General features: G+C 36.5%; 1 protein-coding gene across 10 annotated transcripts in view; it reads left to right on the plus strand.

Moving 5' to 3' along the window:
- Positions 1–1090: 1090 nt before the first annotated feature.
- SGMS2 (sphingomyelin synthase 2) overlaps positions 1091–21318 on the plus strand; it is a 130414-nt gene continuing 110186 nt past the window's right edge. For 6 of the 10 annotated variants that reach the window (XM_025465835.1, XM_025465834.1, XM_025465836.1 and 3 more), the window contains exon 1: positions 3356–3464. The gene's annotated coding sequence lies outside the window, so the exon portion shown is untranslated. Of the gene's footprint in view, positions 1236–3309; positions 3465–14344; positions 14520–21318 lie in introns of those variants that run through there. The other 4 variants (XM_025465838.2, XM_049105029.1, XM_025465839.3 and 1 more) reach the window with 4 other exon arrangements.

The following is a 21318-nucleotide window of genomic DNA, read 5'->3' on the forward strand; positions in this document are numbered from 1 at the left end:
ATATGATTCTAGAAACAAAGGATCCAACAGAAAGAGGGTAAGAGGATTTTCCAGAACAATAGCAAAAGACAGTGAAGGATGACAAATCATAAAATGGGGCTAGAAAGCAATCAGTCAAGATTGGAGCAAGAGAGCTAAAGTTTCTGGAAATAAATTAAAAATGGAATTCAGATTATCTGACAAGTATTGGGTTATGTGAAAACTTACTTAGATGAGTACCAAATGAATTATTGACTCCAGGGAAAGAGAAAGAAGTGTAATAATGGTATATTACTAAGGTCAGCAGTGAAAAATATGTTGACAGTCAAAATAATGTGAATATGGGATAAACCTTAGGAAGAAGGAACATAGGGTGGTTATATAAGAGGTAGATCTTCATTTACCAATGTGAAAAGATCAACTGATCATGTATAAAATGGCTGTATCATGATACAGCAGCATAAATAAGAATTTTTATGTAAAAAGATAAATACCAGAAGGCATAAAGATCAGAAATTGATTGGTGAGATTGGGCACAGGAAGGGGTGGGTCATTTTTTTAGATTATAATTTTTTAAATTATAACTTTCAAAAATAAAATAAAATAAAATAGAATAAAATTATAACTTTCAAAAAACTATAACTGTTATATTCTACTATTTTATTAGTGAAAAATAGTAATACATGGGCTTACATTCTGTATTTCTCAATAATTTTTAACCTATGATTGCATTTGATAAACAAAAAATAACCACCAAACCCATGTATTCTTTCAATGTTATTTGGAAATTAAAATAAAACAAACTTTGTAACTAAAACCAATTTAAAGCAATGAGACAAAATGCTGTTTTGCTTTCAAACTGAACATGTCCCTCTTGCCCCTACTCCAGAATTAAATAAGAACATGCCTCTCCATCCTTGCAAAGATAACAGCTGTTCACTTTTTCTCGTTTCCTGGCTGAGGATCTTAGTGTCTCCTTATTTCAATCAATCCAATTTAATGCATTCGATACAAACTCTTTTCTGTCTGGCTTTCAATGCCTGTTCTCCTCTTTCCCTGCCCTCTACCTATGTAACCTTATTTTCCATTACATCACAAAAGGCAACTCCTGTTCATGTTGGATGGCTCTCTCAGAACCAGGCATACATACCCTAGGCCACGCCTGCTCTCATCTTTTAAGTTAAGCTATTGCCTGAATACTTGGGCCCATCTCAAGGACCTGGCCAAGGCCTTCCTGTCCTTCAAGAGGAGCAAAGGTATTTCTTTTCTTTTTTCTTTTTCTTTCTTTTTTTTTTTTTTTTTAAGATTTTATTTATTTGGGAGGGAGAGAGAGAGTGAGCAAGAGAGTCCACAGGAGTGGGGGAGGAGCAGAGGGAGAGGGAGAAGCAGGATCCCCACTGAGCAGGGAGCTTGATGCAGGACTCCATCCAAGGACTCCAGGATTACAACCTGAGCCCAAGGCAGGTGCTCAATCGACAAAGCCACCTAGGCGCCCTGAGCAAAAATATTTCTTACCACAATTCTACTATTTTATCATCTTCAAAACTTTGGTTTTTGTCATTAAAACTTATAGAAGAGGGATCCTGGGTGGCTCAGCGGTTTAGCACCTGCCTTTGGCCCAGGGCGTGATCCTGGAGTCCCAGGATTGAGCCCCGCATCGGGCTCCCTGCATGGAGCCTGCTTCTCCTTCTTCCTGTATCTCTGCTTCTCTCTCTCTCTCTCTCTCTCTCTCTCTCTCTGGGTCTCTCATGAATAAATAAATAAAATCTTCAAAAAAAAAACTTATATAAGAAAAAAACTGAATGAAAGAAACCTTTTATGACCTACTTGGGCAAAAAGAAAATTTAAACAAATGAACATTTGTCCAAATTCAAGAGACTGTGCTAAATCTATTGCATTGGTACCTACCAATAACTTTCAAAATGTGATGTGCCAGTGATTTTTTTTCAGCATTATGCCATTCTCTATGAAAGAAAGATCATCTTTTTAAAGCACCCAATCCCAACAACATGAATACACATATAATTTGTCATTGTCTATTGGAAGGGATAAATAGCAAATTAAGGCTACATTAAGATAAGCCAATAAATCTGATTAAAATTTTTTATATTTATCTTTTCTGTTAATTATTTAAAGGTTCTCATTTTTATTATATTTATTGTACAAATAACACAAGAATACCAAAGAACCAAAAAAGGGAAAAAATTATCTCTACTTTCACTCAAATGGTTTTCACTTGTTCATGTACTCTTCCATTTCTCAACCCTATTCATGTGTAATTTTACATACAAAGCATTCAACTTTTTACCCTTGGTATTGTAAACATTTTCATGTTGTAAGGCCTCCTTTGTGCTTAACATTTTAGTATTTATACTATAATCCATCTATTAATATCCATATAAGAATTCATCTATTGCAGTACCATAATTATTTGTGTCTCTATCATTAGTCATTTATAATTCTTTCCAATTTCTTCAGTAGGCTGTGAGCAAATAGGCAATCATATGCACTGACAGTACTTATCAAATTTTAAATGTGCATATCTTCTAACCTAATAAATCTACCTCGTGAAATCAATCCTTGAGAGATAATTATAAAAGTATGCAAATATAAGTATGCTACTTGCTGCGTTATCTAATGGTAAAACTAGAGATGTTCTAAAAAATCCATAATAATGTAATAGCTAAATAAATTTGGTATACCTGTATATAACATATTACATGGTGAATTAAAGATAACGAGTTAGATCTGTTTGAGTTGACTTAGGTTGACAAACGGATGAATGGTGGGGTGAAGGTGGGAAAAGAGGTTTAAATAAATAGTTGGAGGATCCCTGGGTGGCGCAGCGATTTGGCGCCTGCCTTTGGCCCAGGGCGCGATCCTGGAGACCCCGGATCGAATCCCACATTGGGCTCCCTGCATGGGGCCTGCTTCTCCCTCTGCCTATGTCTCTGCCTCTCTCTCTCTCTCTCTCTGTGTGACTATCATAAATAAATAAAAATTAAAAAAAAAATAAATAAAATAAATAAATAAATAGTTGGAGCTCATTGTTGTAGGAAAAATACCAAATGTGTGTATTTATAATAAATAGATACATAGGTGTTTGCACATACATAAGAAATAGATATAGATTATTAACAAACTCTTAATAATGATTATCCTTAAGAAGTAAGATTAGGCTGAGCAGTAAGAGAAACTTTTAATTTTTCTTCATATCCTTCAATATTATTTGAATTACCACAAACATGTATTACTTTTGTTATTTTTGAAAAATAAAATATAAATTATCTAAATAATACTCATTAGGGAATTGTTACTTTATTTTCATAGGTGGTTCACTCCGTCAGCTTTTTTTTTTTTTTTTTTTTTGTTCCAGTAGGAACAGGAGACTTGGCAAAGCTGGTCAGTCCTCTATACCTAAAAATGAAGGGACCCCAATCTTCTCTGGAATTGAACTCATTTTGGATCACCAGTATGTTCATTAGGTAATGAAAATTAACTTTGTATTTTGATGTGTTTCACTCTAAGTATTAGAGAGGCTTACTTAGATCAATCCGAAAATGCTTTCAACTTTAGGGTTTCTCAATTTTGCCTTTCTTAGAAACTTTGCGGTTTTTACAAACAGGAAAAGTTTCTATCAATCCTCAAAATCATCTAGAATTGTTAATTTTAGATTTTGTTTCTTTATTCTTTCATCTTATGCAAACTGGAGTGCAACTGTACACAATCAGATTTCTGACTGAGAAAAATTTTAATTTAAATTTAGTTTAGAAAAATATGTAACAGATAAAATAAAATATACTGCAGGGTTTCCCAACATGAGTACTACTGACATTTTGCACTAAAATAATTCTTTGTTGTTGGGGATGTCCTTAAACTCTACCTACTAGACGCCAGTAGTGATGCCAGTTATGACAACCAAAAATATCTTTTTTTTTTTTAAAGATTTTATTTATTTATTCATGATAGTCACACAGAGAGAGAGAGAGGCAGAGACATAGGCAGAGGGAGAAGCAGGCTCCATGCAGGGAGCCCGATGTGGGATTCGATCCGGGGTCTCCAGGATCGCGCCCTGGGCCAAAGGCAGGCGCCAAACCGCTGCGCCACCCAGGGATCCCCAAAAAATATCTTTAGACATTGCCAAATGTTCCAAGTTGGGAACTGATATAATCAAGAGGATTCAGCCACCAGAAAGAATAGACTAATTCTAAATATATTGATAGAAATTATTTCCAAAGTAAAATACTAAGTGAAAAATAAAATGTCCAAAAACAGTGTGTTGAGTCTGCAGACAGTATACTGATGTAGTATGGAGCTAACTCCCTGAAGTAGAATCCCAGCTCTTCTAAACTGGCTGTGTGACCTTGGGCAAGTTACTTACCCTCTCTAATCCTCCACTTATTTATTTTTAAAAGGTACTATCATACAGCTAAATATATATCATGCACCTGGTGTGAGGATTAAAGAAATCAATTTCTGTGAAATACTTAGTACAGAGACACCTGGGTGGCGCAGCAGTTGAGCATCAGCCTTCCGCTCAGGGTGTGATTCCAGGGTCCTGGGACTGAGTCCTGCATTGGGTTCCTTGCAGGGAACTTGCTTCTCCCTTTGCCTCTGTCACTACCTCTCTTTCTATGTGTCTCTCATGAGTAAACAAAAAAACTTTAAAAAAATGAAATACTTAGAACAGTGTCTGTCATAAATGTTGTCATTTGGGATCACTATCATCACCACCTTTTGTGAAAATATATTTGTAGACTATTTCCGGAAAGATTATAAGAAAACTGTCGAGAATGGTTTTCTCTGGGCAAAGAGATCAGGAAAACATAATTTACAATGGATGCTCTTTGGGGATTTTAATTTTTTCTACTATTATTTATTCAAATATTAAAAAAATAATTTAGCTTAAAAAGGTTTTATGAACATATGTTGAACTCCTACCTTATATTTTTTTAAAAAGATAGATTGAAACTTCTGAGTAGCTAGCTATTTTATCTCTGCTACTAAAATAACCAAAATCTGCTTGTTTGTGATGACAAGGTAACATCAAAATTGTCTCTTTTTTTTTTCCCTAGGAGTATAAGAAAAAACATAGAGAATCTCCATTCATTTCCAGTTTAAAAAAATAACAATTTAATCTGACCTTATTAAACATCTTAATTTATAGTGAATCCCATGTTCACAGAAATAGGAAGGCAAAGTGGCAGATGGTTCAAAATATTGTGTAGCTTTATAATGTGATTTTTTTTTTACCTTTTTACTTACATTTGAAAGTAAGTATGTCTCACCAGCACAAATATCTGTACAAAATATCACTATAACAGTGGAGAGGCACTAGAATTGAATTTAATAAGTAAAGGCAACAATTTATCAGAACATGTAGTTCTTTCTTTCTTTCTTTCTTTCTTTCTTTCTTTCTTTCTTTCTTTTAGAGAGAAAGGGAGAGCAGGGGATTGGCAGAGGGAGAAAGAGAATCTCAAGCAGACTCTGGGCTGAGTGCAAAGCCCAGCATGGGGCTTGATCTCACAACCCCAAGATCATGACCTTGAGATCATGACCTGACCTGAAACTAAGAGTCAGATGCTCAACTGACAGAGCTACCCAGGTGCCCCAAAACACATAGTTCTAATAGTTATAGAAATGCACTTATTTGAAAATGTTTACAACTAAATGCCCATTGCAGTGAAATATGAAAAAGAATCAACTATTAAAAGATATTAAGGAGAAAACCTAGATTTCTAGTCTGGCACATAAAGAGTTTAGAAGTCATCACGTGGTCCTAACAACAAGAAGCTGAACAAGCAGAAAAATCAACAACTCCTCTTAGATTCCTCAGAGAAATGAAGTCACAGGGCAAGCCACTTCCCCTGCCCCCCTCCATATTGGAGAGATAGGCAGATACAGAGAATTACAATTTACTGGAGCAGAAACCTCCATGGGAACCAGTACTAGGATGACATGATTGTCTATGTAAAAATATGAAATAACCAACAACAACAACAAAAAAATGAGCCTGGAACTATTAAGTGATTATAGCCAAGATTGCAGCATACAAAGTTTATATACAAAAGTCAGGGGATCCCTGGGTGGCTCAGTGGTTTGGTGCCTGCCTTCGACCCAGGGCGTGATCCTAGGGTCCCGGGACCGAGTCCACGTCGGGCTCCCTGCGTGGAGCCTGCTTCTCTCTCTGCCTATGTCTCTGCCTCTCTCTCTCTCTCTCTCTCTCTCTCTCTCTCTCTCTCTGTGTCTCTCATGAATGAATGAATGAATAAATGAATGAATAAATAAATAAATAAATATTTTTTAAAAAGTCAACTGATCTCCTATATACCAGCAATGAACAAGTGGGTTTTAAATTTAGAACACATTACCATTTAGCACCCCAAAAATGAAATACATGAAATCAATCTTACAAAATATGTACAAGATCTATATGAGGAAAACTACAAAACTCTAATGAAAGACATCAAAGAAGAACTAAATAAATGTAGAGATATTCCACATTCATGCATAAGAAGACTCAATATTGTCAAGATGCCAATTCTTCCCAAATTGAACTATACATTCAATGCAATAGCAATCAAAAGCCTAGGAAGTTATTTTGCAGATATTGACAAACTGACTTTAAAGTTCACACAGAGGGGCAAAAGACCCAGAATAGCAAACTCAATTTTGAAAGAGAAGAACAGAGTCAGAAGACTGACACTACTTGACTTGAATACTTACTACAGAGCTACATTAATCAAAATAGTATAGTATTGGTGAAAGAATAGACAAATAAATCAACAAAATGAACAAAGAGCCTAGAAATAGACCTACATAAGTAAAGTCAATTAATCTTTGACAAAGAATCAAAGATAATCTTTTCAACAAATGGTACAACTGGCCCACATGCCAAAAAAAAAAAAAGGAATCTAGATACTAGATATAGACACTTTTCACAAAAATTAATTAAAAATAGATCATAGACCTAAATGTAAAATACCATACTATAAAACTTAAAGATAATATAAGAGAAAACTAATTGACTTTGGGTATGGAGATGACTTTTTTTTAAAAGATTTATTTATTTATTTATTTATTTGAAAGAGAAAGCACAAGTGGGGGGAGGGCTAGAGAGAAAGAGGGGGAGAGAAGCAGACTCCCCACTAAGCACAGAGCTCCATGCAGGGCTCCACGTGGGGCTCAATGCAAGGTTCAATATGGGGCTTGATGTAGTGCTTGATCAGACTCAACCCCAGAACCCTGAGAGCATGACCTGGACTGAAATCAAGAGCTGGTTGCTTAACCAATTAAGCCACCCAGGAGCCCCTAGAGATGATTTTTTAGATACAACACCAAAAGCATAATCTATAAAAGAAATGATCTATAAACTGACTTCACTAAAATTAAAATCTTGTTCTCTGTGAAAGGCAATGTAGAGAAAATGAGAAAATGGCAAGATACATACTGTAAGAAAATATATGTAAAACATACATCTGATAAAGGACTGTTATCCAAGTATACAAAGAGCTCTTTTTTCCCTCTAGAGTTATTTGGCACATTTCTATATTAAAAAAAAAAATAGAAACCATTTGATACATCTAAAACACACACATACTATAACTGAAGCATCTATCTTTAGCATCTGAAATATGAGCTATTGGATAAGGCTGTAATTGTAGATAGCACGTCAATTCCCAAACTGAAAGGTTCCCTTATTTATCTCAAAATTGCCATGGGAAATGCTAGTTGTGCAATATTAGCCATCTCTCCTAGGGGAACACTCTACCAATGCCTAGACATGACATTTATCTTCACTAAACACATATCCTTTGCCAAACCTGTTTGTGAAGCAATTCATTTGGAAGGTTTAGTTGATCAATCTAGTTTGCAGCCAATACACCTTCCAGTCCTTCAGTCAAAATTTGGAGCATGTCTTCAAGCCAAATTGGATCCCATATATAAAAAAGAACTATGAGCTAAACTTTAGTAAAACAATCCATAGTAACCACATAATCAAGATGAAAGCTTCACTGCTAAGCTAGGTTAAAATTGTATCCATATAAAAGGCACAGAAAAACTTTTTTTGTTGTTTTTATAGTCAAAATAAACCAACCAAACTCTTTAATTTTCTCCCTTCTCTTCAACTAAAGAATTTCTCCACTGTGTAGTATAGTTTAATGGTTAAGACTACAGTTTCTGGAGTCAGACTGCCTACATTTGGCACTTCCACCACTTACTAACTCCACATCCCTGGCCAAGTTATTTAACTACCTCAGGGCCTCAGTCACACCTTCTGTAGAAGAGGGCAGGCAATACTACTAGTTTCATAGAGTTGTTGAGGATAAATGAGACAATATAAGTAAAATTATTGGAGTATTTTTCCATTGGCACAGAAAATTATCATTATTTGACACTATTCCTCATTTAGTTTCCCAATTGTCCGTCTAAATCTTCCAACTCAGAAAGTAAAATTACCATTAAAAGGGGATTAGGGGGATCCCTGGGTGGCGCAGCGGTTTGGCGCCTGCCTTTGGCCCAGGGCGCGATCCTGGAGGCCCGGGATCGAATCCCACGTCGGGCTTCCGGTGCATGGAGCCTGCTTCTCCCTCTGCCTGTGTCTCTGCCTCTCTCTCTCTCTCTCACTGTGTGCCTATCATAAATAAATAAAAAATTAAAAAAAAAAATTTAAAAGGGGATTAGGTCTCTCTCACAGCTTACACAATACTTGATGTGTAGCATGGACTCACTACATTTTTCTTAGAAGAAAACAGGGTGGGAAGGAAAGAAAAGAGAAAGGAAGGCGGGAGGGAGGAAGAAGAGAAAAGAGAAGAGAAGAGGAGTGAAAAAGAGGGCAGGTATGGAAGAAAGAAAAGAAAAGAAGGGAGTAAAACTGAAAATGTATAGCCAGGAGTAGAAAACCAATAATCATATGCCATGATCTCATGTTTGTGAGTAGAACTCTCCTATTAATTTCACAGGTAACTTGATTGTTCTTCCAAATCTGCTTATTTGATACTTTTGATATATATATATGTACAATCATAATGGCTTGAATACTTCATAGATATGCTTTCTGGCTAGCTTTCCAAAACTTTAAAAATATTTAGTCCATTTAGTTCACACAAAAACACTGAAAGATATGATGGAACACATAGAATAAAGCATCAATTCATGTACACAAACTAATTCAGAGTTTGGTTTTTAGACTTGTTTCCCCGAAAGCATTTCCATTGGGTAGGTATTGATCAAACAACTACATAGTTTAATTTGTTAATTAATTAATTTGTTTTTTTAAAAAGATTTTATTTATTTATTCGTGAGAGACACAGAGAGAAGGCAGAGGCACAGGCAGAGGCAGAAGCAAGCTCCCCGCAAGGAGCATGATGTGGGACTTGATCCAGAACTCCAGGATCACACCGAGAGCCAAAGGCAGACGCCCAACCACTGAGCCACCCAGGCATCCCTAATTTGTTAATTTAAAGTTTTATAATCTTAACACAAAATAATAAGATTGTTGTACTGTTTAAGATTTTTTTTTAAATTTTGGAGTTATTTGCTGGGTAGTGAAATTATAACTATACACAGCAATAAAAATAAATGACAATAATATTATAAAATGTAAGAATACCTTAAAAATTGTGCATTATCCTGTAATTTAACTAAATCCAATTAGAATGAATTTGGATGGTCTAAATGATCTAGCTTGGCCTCCTAAATTTTCCCTTAAGAATCAGTTTTTCTCTTTGTATCTGATAAACTTAGTACAAAAGTACTTGTTAATAATTTGAAGTGACTTATTTTTCATGATTTTCCAAAAATGCTAATGCCTATAGAACACATATCTTCTAAAAATATTTTTCAAATATTTTTCCAAAATGTTGTGCTCCCCTGATAGAATATTTTTATTCATTACACAAACATTTCCTTGTTTATATTCTTGTGTGGGATAGTTCTTTTTAAAACACTCTAATTATCCAAATATTTATTTTACAAGTGGGATCATAATTTTTGTGGCTGCTTCATTTGGAAAGAATACAGTGTTTTACTACAAAAGGACACTAAAAAGCCCTTTAATTCTGGTACTTCTTGCCCTGTGTCATAAAAACAGGCTAGGATTATGGAGGAAAAAAGATTAGAAGGCAGTGTTTATAATTGTAGACAAAACTATGCCCTAAATTAGCTACAAAAACTAAGTTTTTTTAAAAACATTACACTCAGAACTATGATTTTAAACCCCTTAATTTAACTATGCTTTGCCTTTGAAGACAAAAACTCCCTGAACTCTAAGTGGTTTTTAGATTTTAACTCTAGTCTCTCATTGAACCTTCAAGTCCCAAGGTCACTATTTGTTGGATTACAAGTAACATTTGTAAGAGAATCCCCTCACCATGTATGTGTACTTGCCAAGTACCATTTCTAGAGCTAATTTCTGTCCTAGTAACCAAAGTGTGAGGTCATAATACACCCAGTGGGTAGAACAAAGGCTATGAGACTTTATTGAAAGCAACCCTTTTGCTTTCAAGATCTCTATCTTAATCATGTTGAATTTTTTTTAAATATTTATTTATCTGAGGAGGACAGAGGGGGTGCAGAGGGAGAGGGAGTCTTAAGCAGACTCTGCCCACCGAGGGCATGGAGCTTCATCTTACCACCCTAAGATCATGGCCCTGAGATCACAACCTGCGCTGAAATGAAGAGTTGGACACTCAGCCAACTGCACCACCCAGGCACCCTTCTCATGTTGAATTTTTAAAGTACTAAATAAAAGTGGAAAGGAGAAGAGAGTGAAAAAATGATTTTTTTTTCTTGGCTTCTATAAGACTGGACAAAAGCCTATGTTAAATCTTATAGGAAATCTAGGTTATTGGATATTAATGTAATGACTGCAAAAGGGGAAAAAATATAATCAGATAAACATTAAATTACAAGGGGACGCCTGAGTGACTCAGCAGTTGAGTTGTCTGCCTTCAGCTCAGTGTGATCCTGGAGTCCTGGGATTGAGTCCCATAGTGGGCTCCCAGCATGGAGCCTGCTTCTCCTCCTCTGCCTATGTCTCTGCCTCTCTCTCTCTGTGTGTGTCTCTCACGAATAAATAAAATCTTTTTAAAAAAAACTAAAAAATAAAATAAATTATGAAATGTGACCTGCATAAGTATTTCTCAGCCCCAGTACATATTAGAATCACCTGGAAAGCTTTTAAATACTATGAAATGCCTGGGCCCCCTGAGATTCTGACTAAATTGTCATATAGTGGAGGCTATGCACTGGCATTTTTCAAATCACTGAGATGGTTTTAATGTGCAAAAGGGCTGATAACACAGATCAACATCTAGCCAATTAAATACTTGGGCAGATTTTTAACCAAAGAAACTTGTTGCTTTAGCACCAATAAATACTTACAAAGAGTCTGCACATACCAGGCACTGTGTTAGGCTTGGAGAATACAAAAATGTGAAAATGAACAACTTTGAAAAATAAGAACAGGGCAGCCCTGGTGGCGCAGCGGTTTAGCGCCGCCTGCAGCCCAGGGTGTGATCCTGGAGACCCTGGATAGAGTCCCACATCAGGCTCTCTCTGTATGATGCCTGCTTCTCCTCTGCCTGTGTCTCTGCCTCTCTCTCTCTGTCTCTATGAATAAGTAAATAAAATCTTTAAAAAAAAAAAAGAAAGAAAAACATAAGAACATAAGAAGAACATAAATGGCAATAACAGCTAAGGTATTTACTAATAAGAAATGAGGATCGATGGTTCTAGGATTCAGGTCAACACTAGAAATATGAGTCGAAAGTAAGATAGCAAAAAAAGCCTCCTGTCAGGTTTACACACAATCAGGTTTTAATGAAAAATCCTGGGATACCTGGGTGGCTCAGTAGTTGAGCATCTGCCTTTGGCTCAGGTCATGATTCTGGGGTCCTTAGACCAAGTCCCACATCGGGCTCCCCACAGGGAGCCTCCTTCTTCCTCTGCCTATGTCTCTGCCTCTCTTTCTGTGTCTCTCATGAATAATTAAATAAAATTTAAAAAGAAAAATCCTGACAGTAAAAATGTCCATCATTTCACTATGAATAAGCCAAAAGACCTCCCCTAATACAAAGGAGATGGAAATCACAAATGCTGAAAAGCAAGAAAATGCAAAGAAATCAGTTCACGTTAGTGCTTTTTGGTAGAGAGAGAGGGGGCTGTTTACTTCGAACAAGTAAAGTTGGGGAAAAGTCCAACTTCCTCAGCCAGAAATTTAATATGGCTTTATTTTTCTTGATATATAAATTCTAAGGAACCATGACAATCCATGTTCAACTGTAATGGCATAAAGATACTCCAAAGTTAAGTGAAATTACCTGCAGATTATTAATAAATGAATTAAAAACCTTAATTTGATCCATAAGGGGGCACTTTCACAAAAGTTGACAGTGTGACCTTAAAAAAAACATAAACAATATCTTGGGCTTCATTTGAATACCCAAACAATGAATATCAGTGCTAGCGTGTCTGATTCCAGAGTGAGAGCTAATAATTGTGTTTCAGGAGGAAAATCTGGAGAGTACATATCACCTGTTAGAAGATATTGATTAAAAGTATATCAAGTTTTCTTCAGATTTCAAGTTAATCTCTAAGCAAAGCCACCTGTAAGAAAGCATTCTTCTTGAGAAAACTGTAGCATTTATCTTTACTCTCCTTGTACTTCATTTCCTGAGAATTGCAATGCTTTTTCAATGGTGAGTTCTCTGAAGGAGTTCTTGTCAACTGATATCTTTAGAAGAGTCCACTACTTTTATGTCAAAGATGTTTACTACCATCCCCACCACTAGTAATAATAATGTTTTTGGTAATAAGACCATCCATTGGGCCCTATTGTATACCAGGTCCTTCGTGCCTACTAAGCTTTTCCTACATTACCTCATTTCATCCTGATGATTAACTTATTTATTCATATTTTAAGAATGAGAGGACTGCAGCTACTCAAGATTTTAAAATTTGCCCAAGGCTACAGAACTAGGAAGTAGCAAAACTAAAACGCAAGTTCTCCAGTTTCCTTTCTCTTTTCCAATTTGGAAATCTAACACATTCCAATAATACATACATACTGTAGGAAAATCCTGAAATATAAAACAAAGTTGACAAGAATAAAAAGGCATAGCTGTGAAAAGGTAACTGTACAAGGATTTTCTGTGTGATTTTTTCTATCTTTTTGATGTACCTGTTCAGCAGCACCTATGATCTCAAGTACTGAGCATGGCAACCCCTCTGTGCTTCCTTCTACATGCAGTCAAAACCTGCCCTTTTGGAGATTTCCTGATCAGGCTCTGTGCCCCATACCTAATGCTTTAGATAGAAGAACACCCAAATGTACAAAAGGTATATCTCCTTTCCTACTTCCCCCATGGTTATCATTCTTTCTGCCCCATCTCTCCCTTGTCAAAAAACAAAAACAAAACAAAACAAAAACTGGCAGAAGAAACAAAATCCAAATGACCAGACAAACCAAGAATTTCCACCAAAACACACACCAAAACACACACCAAAACAATATAACAAATCACAGGGAAACAATGTCTCATGTCTGAGTATAGAGCTAGAAGTTACCATCAACCCAGATCTCAGAGAATGAGACAGCATGCAAGCCTTAGAATTCAACAGGAATCTTATAAAGTATGCTTTAATCTCTAATGAACACACACAGACACACATACATAGCTTATAGCTGCCTCCCTAGTACCTTTCTTCTTGGGTCAATATTTCTGAAATACAAATTTCAGGAGTATAGATTATTGTGACTTCTTGAAGGGCATTTTGGAAATAGCTACAGGAATGTAAAATATAGTTAATCTATAATCAGCAGTTTTGTTTCCAGAGATCTTTTCTTTAGATCTACTGAAATTCGTACACAAAAATTATGCACAGGATAATTAGTAGTGCATGGTTTGTAATTGAGAAAAATTGGAAACCACTTACATAGCCCATCAATGGAGGGACTATTGCAGATGCTGGGGTGATAGTGGTGCCACCCTCGCTGAGTTTGATTCCAGTGGATATCTGATTTATACTGCAGGAGCTGTCTTAGCCTGAAGCACATTCGGAGTCTGCATTCTGGAACCCCTCCATTGCTACCTCAGACAGTACCACTGAGACATTTTAAGATTAGCTCTTTAATGCTGGCATAGCAAGAACAACTAAATGGAGGACTGACCAGCTACGTTGTGTCATTATTTGTTTTCTTTAAATGTTCCAAGAGTGCCATGAAATTAATCCACTTTAAAAATTTTTTTTCTATCCAATATGCTTTTCTCCCTCCAAATGACAAGGGATTCACATTTCTCTGTTTGCCTTTCAGATTCCCTTACAGTGTGACAGTGGCAGTCAGGTATCCAAGTCACATATTAAAACATCAGAGCCACCACTAGGATCCTTCCAGAGTTTCCATGGTTTTCAGAAATTGGGAGGCATATGGAAAAGAGTGAAAGTCCTTTATAGCCACTTTCCCCAAGCAGAGAGTTTCAAGCAGAGGGACAAGGATTATAATGTATGTTATACCACAAACGCAAACATTTCAGAATGTAAGCAAAACATTATCTTTTGGAAACTAATTGAATAACATCTACTGTGAATCTTTGAATGGGGTTATAGCCAGACATTGTGTGCATTTTCTAGAAGTTATCTACTAACACAACTAATTAGGGAAAGATGGGAAAGATCAAAATCAATGTCTAGACTATATATTTACTTTAAATAAATACAATTTTATTATTTTCCTATAGTAATATATATTAAACTACCACAGGAATCATGCCAAAAGTATTAATAAAAGATACAGAGTATCCAGTTTTAGATTAACACATTAACTATATGTAAATTAGATTTAAAAACAATTTGCCTAAAACAGTCCCTAAAATCTTACACCCACTATAAATTTCTATATCAAGCCATTTTGATAAGTCTTAAGAAAAACTTTAGCATAATTAAATTCACTGTTAGCACAAATTCAGAATTAGTTAAAATTTAGAATCTTAAGGTTGGAAGAGATCTTAATTAGTCTAACAATCCAACACTCTATAATATCCTTACCAGTTAGTAAGCATATATTTGTTGAGCACATACTATGTGATAATCCCATTGTAGGTAGTTTTTAGCCTATTCTGAAGAAATCTACAAAAGGAGGAACTCCTCACCTCACAAAGCAACGCATTCCTCTTTGAGAAGCTCTGACAATTAACCATAAGCTGGCAGCAATGTATCCTCGGAAACTTTTCTTAGTACTTTTGCCTCTGACTTCCCTTTTGCACATATCAATATTCTGTTTTTAGTTTCATACTGCTTGAACTACTTGGAGCATTTAACACTAATGAACACACCTTCTTTTGAATTTCTGTTCTAGTTTCATTTCTTTTCAAATTACATCTGATCCCCTGGTTATAACCTATTATATATATTGCACCCTACACTTTTCCTAGAGAACACTTATGAGAGTTTGTAAATAAATGCTTAAGAGCATGGACCTTGATGCCAAGCTGCCTGTATTCAAGTCCTGCTCTAACATACCCTAACTTATTTATACTTATTTATACTTTAGTTTCCTCACCTATAAAACAAGGGCAATAATGGTACCTACTTCATGGGTTGTTGAGTATTAAAGAAGTTAATATTTATAAAGTAGTTAGAACAATATAACTGACAAGTACTAAGCACCATTTGTTTGTAAATTAAATGGATGATTCTGTAGGTCTCTGCTAGATTGTAAATTGTGCGAGGATAAGAAATCCTGTCTACTCTGCTTACCGTGTTATCTTCACTGCCTAGTTCTGTGTCTTTTGCATCAGAGTGCTTGAACAAGTGAAGGAATAAGTGTATAAGTGAAAGAAGACTGAAACAATGTAACTGAGACAGATTTTATTGTTTCATATGGAAAGAGTACACACCCACCTAAGGCTCATCCCTATTCTAGACAATTTCCCTGGAACATTCCTTCCTTGAAAGCACTTCACTGACTGCCCTTGGTCTTTTCCTCTGACTTTCACATTTCTGATTACAGGAGCCCAGTGTTGGGAAATGCTTCTGGCCCCTTTAGTCTTGGCAACCTGCATAGATACCACTTTCTAGCATTCTGAACGGGCTCCCTGTTTGGCCTTCAGTTTTGTTCCTGACCTTGATATTGGTGTTTCCCCGAAGTCCAAGGTCCTCAGCTTGTGTGAGTTTAGGCTGACATGGGAACCCAGGTCTTCTTACTTAGGGATGTGATGCCATCTAGCCTCTAGCAATCTACAGTTCTTGGATAGGATTCTAGCAATCTGCAGTTCTTGGATAGGTTAGGAAATTTGGCAATCTACTACGCAAAGTACTTTTTATTCTCCTCTTTATTTCTCAACCAAGGATCTTTCCATTTTGGCCAGATCTAAAGGTGTGGCTCCTATTCAAGGTTTGCTTTGCATGCATTTGATAAAGTCAGCTTTGCATTTGTAACTTGACTCCGTTTTGTTCTTATTGCTGTTGTTGAGTTCTCTGTCATGTTTTAAAAGGAGTACCTTTTAGCATTTAAAAATATTTTATTTATTTATTCATGAGAGACACACAGAGAGAGGCAAAGATACAGGCAGAAGGAGAAGCAGGCTCCATGCAGGGTGCCCAATGCAGGACTCGATCCTGGGTCCCCAGGATCACACCCTGGGCTGAAGGCAGGCACTAAACCACTGAGCCACCCAGGCTGCCCTCCTTTTAGCATTTAGATCCTGCAAAACACTGGGAACATGCTAGAAATTCTTTGGCAAAAGGGAAGATTATGGGAATACAAAATCAACACCGCTATAAAATAGGTGGAAAAGATCCTCATCATCTCTATGTAAGTATAAGTAGATTCTAGTTACCCAGATACAAGTCCTTCTCTAAATCTAAGACCATAAAAGAGTTGACTAGTAGAGTTGACTCCAGATGATATGGGTTTTTTAAAAAAATTATTGAAATGTTCAAACCCTTCCAAAGACACCCACATGTGTACACACATGTACATCACATTTCAAAGTTAGTATCTCAGATTTTTATAAATGTTGACTTTGTTGTTGTTGTTGAAGATCTAGTTGATGATATTATTTGCTATTTGCCTGATGTTAGGGTAAAAGTTTAATTTTTTTTTTTTTTTTATCGAAGAGACTCAACACTTCAGTGGATTAAAAATAATGAAGTCTATTTTTCTCTCCTTTAACAGTCTCACCAGATGAATTAGGGGGCAGCTGTGCTTTACATAGTTATTCAAGGATCAAATTTCCCTCTATCTTTCTAACTTACTTCATTTGCCTTTCAGATCATCACACTTACCAGGTTAACTTTTTATTTTTATTTATTTATTTATTTATTTGTTTATTTATTTATTTATTTTTGCCTCTCCTCCTCAGTTTTGGGAGGGCTAGTTCTCCCTCATCAACTCTACTTCTAAAGGTTATGGTACAGGGTTCAGTCCTTGGATTATCTTTCTTTTCTTTTCTTTTCTTTTCTTTTCTTTTCTTTTTTTTTTTTTAAGATTTTATTTATTTACTTGAGAGAGTGAGAGAGACCATAATCTGGGATGGGAGAGGGAGAAGCAGACTTCCCGCTGAGCAGGGAGCCCAACTCGAGGCTTGATCCTAGGACCCCAAGATTGTGACCTGAGCTGAAGGCAGCCACTTAACCCACTGAACCACCCAAGCACCCCAGATCATCTCTTTTTTTCTAAATCACTCACTCCCTGGGTGATCTTACCCAGTCTTGCAGTATTAAATATCATCTATATTGATGATTTCCAAATAAATACTCTTAGTCTATTTTGACCATATTTTTACTGGTCACTTAACACTTCAGTTGGAATCTAATGGGTACAACCTTGACATGTCCAAAACCAAGTTCCAAATATTTCCCTCCAAGTTCTCCTCTAGTCTTCCCAATCTAAATTAATGGCAATACCATTTCTCAAGTTCCTCAAGCCAAAATCTTGACTCTTCCTTTTTTCCTATCTCATACCTCATATCTAGTCCCTCAGTAAATCCTCTTGGCTCTACCTTCAACATACATCCAGAATGCAACAGCTTCTCCCTCTCCCCCTCCCCCCACCCCTGCCCTGTTGCCTTGTCTATTCCTGTGTTTGGTCTCATTTCATTTCCTATAATGGCCTAATACCTAGTCAACATTTCAAATCTCCCTTCTCTGCCTTATTTTTCTCCTTAGCATTTGTTCCTAGAAAACTGTACATTGTACTTATTTACCTTTTCTTATTGTCCATCTGAGTTCAAGCTGGGATTGGGCAAAGGCAGGGATTCTGGTTTCTTGTTCACTGATATATCCTCAGCACTTAGAATGCTGCCTGCAGGGAGTGGACTCTCAGTAAATGTTAGCTGCAAGAATGAAGGATTCTTGCTTCTCCTCCATGGTCTAAAGAGGCATGTGCATGCAATTGTTTCAGGGCCTGAACCTGGAAATGGCACACATCACTACCATTTATGTTTTCTTAGGGAGGTTTATGGGCCCACCCAGAACTCTGTAGTTTAGAAAAGGATGGAAAAAAACTTGGTGAACAGCTGGTAGTCTCTACCTTACCTGTTATTTACACAACTCATTTGTATCCAGAATGACAACTAAACCTGAATTTGAAGTTCCAGAGGTAAATTACAAGCTGAAGGTAGACCAAGCTGTTCAAGAGCTTACAAACCCAAGAGTATTTAATAAACCATTGATCACTAGTTTGCTCTTTAAAGCATGGCTGAGGCAAATCCCATTTGAAAGGCTCTGCCAAGTCCCAGATTGTTACTAATTGCTTTAGACAGAAACTGCCCAGAACACACAGACTGTATTTTTAGACTTTTATTATTTTATTGCTCAAAACAACCTGCAGAAATAATATTGAAAATGAAGAGCGAAAAGAAGTGTGAGTCAAAACTCCTTAGACAGTATAATGAAAGAAACTTGTTACTGAGTTTCTGATTATCTCCTCAATTTCTAAAACTCCTGAAATAAAGCAGTGGATTAAGTTTCCTCCTTCTAATAGATTCTAGAAATCTATGAAATGACTTCCAGAGAACTAAATGATGTAGAAGTATGGGGTGTGGAAAGTCTATAATCCAAAGTCCAAGCATAGATCTTCGCAAGAAACATAATATCAGATGTTGAAATTAATCAGTAGCCTAGCAGTAACGTTACTGTGCTTTATCTAAAGTTTAAAAAGTTTTAAGCCCCTTGCAGTCTTATAAAATAACTTAATCGAAGCTAGTTCCCACAGTTAGCATAATTTATGTTGTTTTGTGTCACAATATAAACATAATATAAACACACACACACACACACACAAAATTTGTTAATGAGGCCCTACTGTTTCAGCAAATGAAATGTATTACATATCTGAAAATGGTTCAGATGTATTACATATCTGACCATGGTTCATATCAGAAGGATTTATTATTTCCTCAACTGCAAGAATTCATGATATATTTTTTTAAGATGTATTTATTCATGATAGACAGAGAGAGAGAGAGAGAGAGAGAGAGAGGCAGAGACACAGGAGGAGGGAAAAGCAGGCTCCATGCTGGGAGCCCGACGTGGGACTTGATCCCGGGACTCCAGGATCGTGCCCTGGGCCAAAGGCAGGCGCTAAACAGCTGAGCCACCCAGGGATCCCCGAATTCATGATATTTTAAGCAGTAAGTTTTTTCCTCTGCCAAAGAATCCAAAGAAACCATTTCAAGTAAGTATCCTTTCCTCTGGTTTTCAGTGTCCCATAAAGGATATTCAAATAAAGGCAGCTAGTGGGAGGAAGGCAGGAAGATGGGGCCTTTCAGTTGTATACTTAAAACTAATATCTCGGGATCCCTGGGTGGTGCAGCGGTTTAGCGCCTGCCTTTGGCCCAGGGCACGATCCTGGAGACCCGGGATCGAATCCCACGTCGGGCTCCCGGTGCATGGAGCCTGCTTCTCCCTCTGCCTGTGTCTCTGCCTCTCTCTCTCTCTCTCTCTGTGACTATCATAAATAAATAAAAAATTAAAAAAAAATTAAAAAAAAAAACAACTAATATCTCAATTGCTATAACTAAAAAAATCAGCTTCTAGATTTTTTTCTTCAAAGCCCTTTTAAGTAACTAACAGAATTTTGGATTTCATCTGCTTTACAATTTATTAACATATGTAAAACATTAACACGTAGGACCTACAAAGTAAATATTTAGTTACTATTCTAGAAGTTTCTTTTCTTAATTATGACTATCTCAGAAACTCTCAGTTTATTGAAGAAGTTATATATCTTGATGCTCTCAGCATTTACTTATTTTTATTTTTAAGGACTTCACAACTTGTTTGGAGATTATAAAGAATCCTCATACAAAGTAAGACAATACAACAAAGAAATTAAATAGTGTTTCCATTTCAATAATACTTGAATATACTTCAACTATAACACTAAACAAAGCACCAACACAAATCAGAAAAGCAGAAGGGATCTCTATGCAATGCTAAATAAAACAGTGATTAGTGATGCACCCTTTCCTTCTTTACCAGCACTTCTCAAATACTAATTAATAAATCATTAGAACAACACTTTTAGAGATCATTCCTTAAAATATTAGCATGATACCTAAATGGGTCCTTAAGTTTCCTGAAAACTACGTAAGTGCAAAGAAAAATTAATTTTTAAACAACTAAAATGTGGTACAAACTTTGGGGATCTATCACAACCTTGATAAAGCTTTGAATGGTAATCTGAATTTTACCCTCTGCCCTTAGAGCCATGTTCACAGCTGAGAAGTGCTCATTTCCCTTGCACTCTGTATGGAATTTCTGGAGTTTTAATATGGGAATTAATGGAGTTACCTGGGTTGGCTTAGCCGGTTAAGTAGCTGGCTCTTTTTTTTTTTTTTTTTTTTGTAGCTGGCTCTTAATTTCAGCTCAGGTCATAATCTCAGGGTCCTGGGAAGTCTGCTTGAAGATTCTCTCTTCCTCTCCTTCTGCCCATCCCCCTGCTTGTGCTCACTGACTCTCTCTCAAATAAATAAATCTTTTAAAAAAATAAAATAAGGGATGCCTGGGTGGCTCAGCAGTTGAGCACCTGCCTTTGGCCTGGGGTGTGATCCTGGAGTCCCAGGATCGAGTCCCACATCAGGCTCCCTGCATGGAGCCTGCTTCTCCCTCTGCCTGTGTCTCTGCCTCACTCTCTCTGTATCTCTCATGGATAAATAAATAAAATCTTTTAAAAATAAATAAAATAAGATGCGACTCAATGGACAATCAAGAATTAGTAACGATGAAGCTTTTATGTCATACTGAGTCTGTATTGTTCATTGTTAAGACTGGCCTGCTATGCTTTCTAGAAGGTCAATTGCACAATCCTGTGGCATATAGGACTTGAGAAAT

Source organism: Canis lupus, chromosome 32, assembly GCF_003254725.2.
Source record: "Canis lupus dingo isolate Sandy chromosome 32, ASM325472v2, whole genome shotgun sequence".
Taxonomy (NCBI): domain Eukaryota; kingdom Metazoa; phylum Chordata; class Mammalia; order Carnivora; family Canidae; genus Canis; species Canis lupus.